Source organism: Ictidomys tridecemlineatus, chromosome 11 (assembly GCF_052094955.1).
Source record: "Ictidomys tridecemlineatus isolate mIctTri1 chromosome 11, mIctTri1.hap1, whole genome shotgun sequence".
Taxonomy (NCBI): Eukaryota; Metazoa; Chordata; class Mammalia; order Rodentia; family Sciuridae; genus Ictidomys; species Ictidomys tridecemlineatus.
In genome coordinates this window covers 132084738-132091980 of record NC_135487.1, presented here as the reverse complement: position 1 = coordinate 132091980, position 7243 = coordinate 132084738, and the positions used below count along the sequence as shown (strand labels likewise).

General features: G+C 50.8%; 1 non-coding gene across 1 annotated transcript; it reads left to right on the top strand.

The window, feature by feature from the left end:
- Positions 1–6530: 6530 nt before the first annotated feature.
- Trnag-ccc (transfer RNA glycine (anticodon CCC)) lies at positions 6531–6601 on the top strand. Its single transcript has one exon. It is a non-coding gene; the product is annotated as a tRNA-Gly (tRNA).
- Positions 6602–7243: the final 642 nt, after the last annotated feature.

Below are 7243 nucleotides of genomic sequence, written 5' to 3'. Positions count from 1 at the left end.
AATAAAATTCAAAATAGGGCTGGGGATGTGGCTGAGTGGTTGAGTGCCCCTGGGTTCAATCCGCGGTACTAAAACAAACCAAACAAAATACCAAAAACCAAAATAAGCATGACAACATCAATGGCTGGCAAGAATTCAAGGAAGCCTGGATCACACCTATATTGCTGGTGTGAATGCCAAATGTTACAGCCACTCTAGGAAATATTTTTGTGGTCTGCTTTTAAAGGTAAACATGCATCTGCCATAGGACCTAGGAATTGCATTCCAGGATTTATCATAGAGAGATAAGCACTGATGTTCACACAAATACCTGTGTATTATAGTTTATAGCAACTTTATTCTTAATATCTCCCCAAAAGAGAAAAATGTGGATAATCTGTTCTGGGTGAATGGGTAGACAGATTTATCTGCAGCAAGGCAAAGTGTGCAGCTACTGAAATACAGAAAGAACAACTTGTTGATGCAGCAACTGGAATGACTCTCCAGAGAAATTTTCTAAGTGAAAAGCAGTAGTTCCAAGGGCTTTGTATAGGATTCCCTTCACCTACCATTGATTAAATGAATAAGTTACAGGAATGGAAACTGAGTGGTGGTAGCCAGAGGTGAAAGAGGAAAGGAGAGGCGGTCCTGAAGAGAGCCATTGAAAAGGTGATGGATCTTTGTGGTGATGAAGACGTTGTGTGACTTGGTTGTGCCAATGGCTATATCCTGGTAATATGGTGTAAGCATGTCTAACTCCCGCCACACCGTTTTTCAAATATTACCATGAAGTTACAACTGGAGCAAACTGGGAAAGAAGCCACAGGGGATCTCTCTTATGAGTTCTTAAGATTATATCTGAATTACGTTTAAAATGTATTTCCCAAATAAAATATATTTCTCTTTGTTTTGAACTTTGTTTAGAAAACAGTAAGGTTATGCACAGGCCCTGGGTTCTACCCCCAGCACAGAAAATAAATAAATAAATAAACAAAGAAATAAACAAGAAAGAAGACACTAAGGCTAAAACTATTTTACTGAAATAGGTTCAATAAAATAGTTTTGCACTTTGTCTTGAAGGAAATGTTGAACACGTTCCTTCCTCTTGAGAACTGTCCACAATTTCTTCTTTTCTTTTCCTTTTTCAAAAGTATGGTGAACAAAACTGCTGTTTGGTCTGGGTTCTTCAGAGAACAAACCCAATATGGTCCAAATATGAAACGTATAGAGAAACTTACTGAAAGGAATTGGCTCACATGATTATGGAGACCAAAAGTCCTAGATGAGAAGTCAGCCAGCTGGAGATCCAGGAGAAGTGATGGCCAAGTTCTGTAAAGGTATTTTGCCAGGGGAATGTTAGAGTTCTTAAACAAGTCTGGATGGTGCCTGGCAAAATGCCAGAGGGAGTGGTTTGAGAAGTAACAAAAGTGAGCCATTAAGTGTGGAAAATCCTTATTGGTTGACTGATGTATCTAGTTTATGCTAATTAAGATAAGCTGTGCAAAATGTATAAATAGCTCTGTTGTCCTACAATAAATGGCTCCTACTCCTGCTGTATCAATCTACACAAATTGTTCGTCACTCCCCCCCCAGCTATTCTGCTGCAGCCGGACTGCTGCAGATGGTTACGGGAGCCCCGGGACACTCGGGGGTAAGTGACGAAAAAAAGCTGCCCGTCCATAGATAGGACGGGAGCAATCTGCTCGTCCCTAGGCAGATAGGGCGACAGGAAAAATGGCCATTTCGAGAAAATGGAGAAGATTGATGCAGTATGTTTGTGTCTTGTTTTGTCTCAGTGTATTGTATTGTCTTTATGATGAAAATATGGAAGGGGTGAGAAGTAAATTGATAAGGGAAAGAGACACCCCAGTGGAACCAAGAATAGTTAGGGCATGTGTTGATAAAAGCCCAGGAACTCTACTCAGAAAGAAAAAGAAAGTTCAGAAGAAGAAGGATTATCAGAAAAAAAGTTGCAGCAAAAGGCTATTACTAAATACTTTTCGTTGCCGGAGGGTGCGTGAATCGGTGCAGCGGCTGCCATGTGCGCAAGCGGGTCATGGTGCAGCAAGTACTTTGGAAGCGGCAGCGGCAGCAGGCTCTGCCAGTGCCACGAGCCCAAATCTAGACCTGACCTGGAGGCACAGTCTCGCAGGCTCTTGCTCCCAGTAGCAGTTTGAGTCTGGGACTCCCCGGACTATCCCCGGGGCCATCTGGGGCTGCCCAGGATGCTACAGCCGGCAGAAGACGCTACCAGCGTCCCTGATGTTTGGTCATTTTCAATGCCAATAACTAAGCTACAATGGTTCTCCCACACCTGGAAGCTAATGAGTAATGAGCACTATTAAGGCTTATTTCAAATGTAAAAAACCTTGAGATAATGTACTAAATTGTTCAGAAGGTTGTTTTCCTAGTAGAATGCTACAAGATTTTCTTTAGCCAGCGTTGCAGAGTTCCTGCCTTCATCCCAGTGCCGGTGAAAACGAAAGAGGAAGAATTTCCAGTGTTGCTGAAAACCTGAAAACCGGAGGAGATTTGGCTGAGAAACGGACGAGACTTCGGATCAAGCTAGCTGCCTGCAGAACTTACCTGGACTGTGATTTAAGCTAGCTGCCTACAGAACTTCCTGGACTGTGATTTAAGCTAGCTGCCTGCAGAACTTACCTGGACTATGATTTACCTGGACTGTGAGTTAATCTATTGAGACACTGCTTTACTTGGACTGAGACAACAAAGTGTAATGTACAACAAATTGTAACTTGATATCTTTGCTAACAGTGTCATTGCTGGTATAATTTTTCCAAGGGCTTCTTGCATGGAGCCATCAAGTGGCTTGGTATTGTAGCATTTTGTATCCTCCCCTTTCTGTTTGTAGCAGGTTATTTATGGTGTTTCTGTAAAAACCACTATGATCCTTATTTAAATTAAACAAAAGGGGGAAATGTAAAGGTATTTTGCCAGGGGAATGTTAGAGTTCTTAAACAAGTCTGGATGGTGCCTGGCAAAATGCCAGAGGGAGTGGTTTGAGAAGTAACAAAAGCGAGCCATTAAGTATGGAGATTCCTTATTGGTTGACTGATGTATCTAGTTTATGCTAATTAAGATAAGCTGTGCAAATGTATAAATAGCTCTGTTGTCCTACAATAAATGGCTTCCATTCCTGCTGTATCAATCTACAGAAGTAATTCGTCACCCCCGGGTTATTATGCTGCAGCTGGACTGCGGCAAAGTTCAAGTCCTCTTATGGCTTGGAGATGGAGTATCCCCAAAGCACCTGTGTGAGCAGGAGGTGAAATGATCAGATCCCGAGAGCTGTAACCTGCATCCATCATTTGATGCCAAGAGAAGAGAGAGACAAATTCCTTGTTCATTAACCACACATAGTATGTAAAATCCAAGAGCTCAAATATTGAGGAGAGCTGAGGACATCATCCAACAGCCCTCGGGTACCTGTTACAGGGGGCAGGATTCTCTTGGTGCCAATGATGTGTACTGGATGGGCTAATTTTAAGGCCATCTCTACTTCTGTTAAAGAAAAATAGAGCGACACTTATCTGGATCCTAATTCCTTGCATTGTACAGGAGGGAGCACTGGCGCTATCATGTACCCAAACCCATATTTATAAAGAAGAGAGGAATGGTGAAGAGGAAAACCATGGCTAGAAGCACCAAGGCATTCCTCCAGTTGTAGCTGGGATCTGGGTTAAACTCTTGGTCCCCAGGGCAGCAACGTTCAGACGTGGGGCTTTTGAGAAGCAACTGGATCACGAGGGCTCTGATTAATCCATTGGTAAGTCCAGGATTAAATGGACATTGGGAGGTGGCGGAAACTAGGAGTTAGCCAGAGAAGCATGCCCTGGAAGGGTATGTTTTGTCTCTGACCCTTCTTAATACTGTCTCATTCTTTCTGCTTCCCAGCACCTTTGGGGTGAAGGGTTCTGCTCTGTCAAGTGTTTCCCACTGGGATGTCCTTCTTCCTCACCATAAGCCAACAATGATGGGCCCAAGCAACTATGAACTGGAACCTCCGAAACTGGGAGCCAAAGATAAATGTCTCCTTCTCTAGGTTGATTTCTCAGGTATTTTGTCAGAGCAATGTAAAGCTGACTCACACACTTCCTTTGGATAGGTGGCTTGTGAGAAAGCTATTACAGTGGTCACTTGGGCCATAGTTCTCCAGCCCTGACTAGGCCACCACAGAAAACAACTAGTTATTGGAGGACTTTAAAGCATCCAGGAAGTTCAGCTATTCAGAAAATGCGTGGGAATATGTGTATGTGTCTTGTCCACTGGGACCTTCTCATGGAAAGCCCCTTGGCTAAGCACTGCACCTACTAGACTCTCATAGTGATATCACACACTAAGGAAGACAGGCTTAAAGAGAGAGAGAGAGAGAGAGAGAGAGAGAGAGAGAGAGAGAGAGAGAGAGAGAGAGAGAGAGGGAGAGAGAGTGTTGATTGTCTCATTATTGACAGAGCAATCAGCAAATCCAAATCCAGGCTCCCAGTGGAGATAGGCTACTAATGTCTATCTCAGGTTGCTGATGAAAGGGTTCACATTAGTCGTCCTGGCCTCCCGTCCCTGGGTATTCAATGTCTAGGTGTCTCAGGTGCCATCAGATACTGTAGGGAGGCCCGGTGGGATGACTGTGGCAGGAGGAGGTCCTGCTCTGTAAGTGTCCCGCTGCGTGAGAGCAGGAAGGAAGTTAAAAGACGTCGCTGGCGTCCCTGGGTGGGCTCCAACCACCAGCCTTCGGGTTAACAGCCGAACGCGCTAACCGGTTCCGCCACGGAGACGCGGCACTGAGCCGGCCTTCTAGGTGGTGGGGAGGAACGAGGACGCGCCCTGTGTGTTTGCAGGGCGCTCCTCCGAGTTCCAAGGCCAAAGCATCCAGGGATTCAAAGCGTGAATCGCTGTGTTTGTCGCCTAGGAGACTTGGCGACCGCGGGGTTCCGAGCTAGAAGGGCGGCGGAACGGCCTTGGCCCGTCGCTAAGTCACCCCGTCTCAGAAGTCGCAGCCCCGGGAGACGCCGGGTGGGTCCTAGTGGTGGCCTTCTCTGTTCTTTGCGCCACGATCACCCTGGGAACGTCCTGTGCCCACACGACCGGCCGCTCGCCCCTGCATTTCGGATTTCTGTGTGCATCAGTGGGGCTCCACGATGGCAGCGGTCGAGGACCTGGTCCTGGGTCCCCTCGCCGACTCCCGGACGCGGCCGTCTTCGGGCGCTCCCTTAGGACTTGCCGGATTAAGCCAGGGACGTCGTCAAGTTGGAGTCCACGAAGAACCCCGAGGGCGGACTTCCCAGAGTTCAGCAAAGGCGAGGTTCTTTTTAGAAGGCGCCCTGGCGGCGGTTTCCCGGTAACCCCGGGAGGCGGGAAGCCCTTCGCGCGGCCTGCGCGGTCCCAGCCGGAGCTCCCGGGGCTGGGGTGGGTGAGTGGCCGCGCCGGGAGCGGGTGGCCTCAGGAGGCGGCGGCCAGCGGGAGCGGCGGCGTGGCGCTGCACCCGGGGACGGGAGCTGGGCCGAGGTGCGCGTGGCCTAGGTCCGACGTCCGGAGACGGGAATCGGTTCCCACCGCAGCCGAGTGAGGAGAAAGGGGAGAGCAGAGGCGAGAACGGGCGGCAAAGGCGACGACCTGCGGCCGCCCCGCAGAGCTGCCGCACACTCCAGCTCCTCGGCGGGGACAGGACGCGGAGGAGCAGCCGCCTCGCGCGGTCCGCCGTAGCGCACCGAGGCCGGCGCTCCGCGGGGTCCGCAGCAACCTCGGCCGGCATCCCAGCGCGCAGGGCCCTCCGCGGACGTGGCCTCCCTTTTCTTTCCATCCACTCTGACCTCCGCGGCGCTGGGCCACTTACCTGCAGCGCCAGTGCGACACTTGCCTGCTCCAGAGTCCTCTGCGGCCTGGGAAAGGAAAGCCTACCGTGCGTATCCCGCCTCGGCCTAGAGGACAGGTTGCAGCGGTCCTTTCCCTGCCCGAGAGGTGACAGGGCCAGTCCTCCCCAAAGCGCAAGCCTCAAAAAGTGAGGCGCTGCCCCTGGATCGTCCCAAGGTGCCAACCAGCTTGTTCTGTTGGGGTTTGCCACCTCAGCGGGGCCTTTCTGAAACCAAATGAGAAGTGAGAAGAGAGATTCAAGGCTGCCTGGATAGTTTAGGTCAACTCTGGCCCATGTCCACTGACACCTTACTGATCTGTGTGTGGTGCTGCGGCCCGGACCCAGCGCCTCACACGTGCCGGGCACCGCTCTACCACCGAGCCCAGCGCCAGCCATTTTCAGCATTCATTTTGCGAACAGCAAATGACCCCAGTGTAACAGGCTAAAGCGCAGGGATCTTCAGTGCGAGAGCACAGGACTTTGGACAAGAAGTAACCATCTCTTAGATGAAGTGATACAAAATTTCCTGCATCCTCGAAAGTCCAGGGAGCCCCTTTTAAAGTTTTATTCGGGGGGGGAGGGGGGATCGCTTCATTCAAAGGGAGAAGCACGTCCATTGTAAGGTTGAGAATCGCGTCTCCAAACTTTAACCAGATGGCCCAAAACGTCAATGCCACGTGGAGCATTGGTGGTTCAGTGGTAGAATTCTCGCCTCCCACGCGGGAGACCCGGGTTCGATTCCCGGCCAATGCACGCCTTTTCTTAGCGCCTGAGAGCCTTCCTTTCGCCTTCCCTCCGCTGGTCTCCAGCAATCCTGGTCAGGAAAGACCACAAAGGCCACGACCTCAGGGTCACTTCCCCATTGCCACACAGGAAGGGATCTCTGCAGGCACAGGCTGACTATGCAGGGTCGGTTTCCCTGTCCTCCGCTCCCTCACGTCTGTGCTCTGCAAACCCGTGCCACCCGTTTTCCTCGCATCTGGAGGGTCGTGCGCACGGATTCACTTCCTGCACTTGGACAGGTCACTTTGGACAGATCACTGGGCCCCTTCTCCGTGCAGAAGGGGATCCGGAAGGGAACACCCGATGGCAGTGCCACCGGACCGTGCGCTTAGGACCCGCGGGAGGCGCGGAGCCCAGACCCACTCGCTCCGCGGGTTCTGCGCGTGGCCGCGGCCGGCGGACACCGCCCCTCGTGCCTGGTGGTCCCGGTCAGAGTTCGATGCGTCATTACTATTGGCAATGGCTCTCAGCATCTGGGGAAATTCAGGGTGGCCCCTGAGCGGGGCGAAGGGGACGCCCTTCTAACCCTCCTGCTTTCGCCCGCCGACGGGCACCGTCTTCTGCGCAGAGTTTGGATCCCCTGCGGCTCTGCAGCCGCCCCCGACCCAGGTC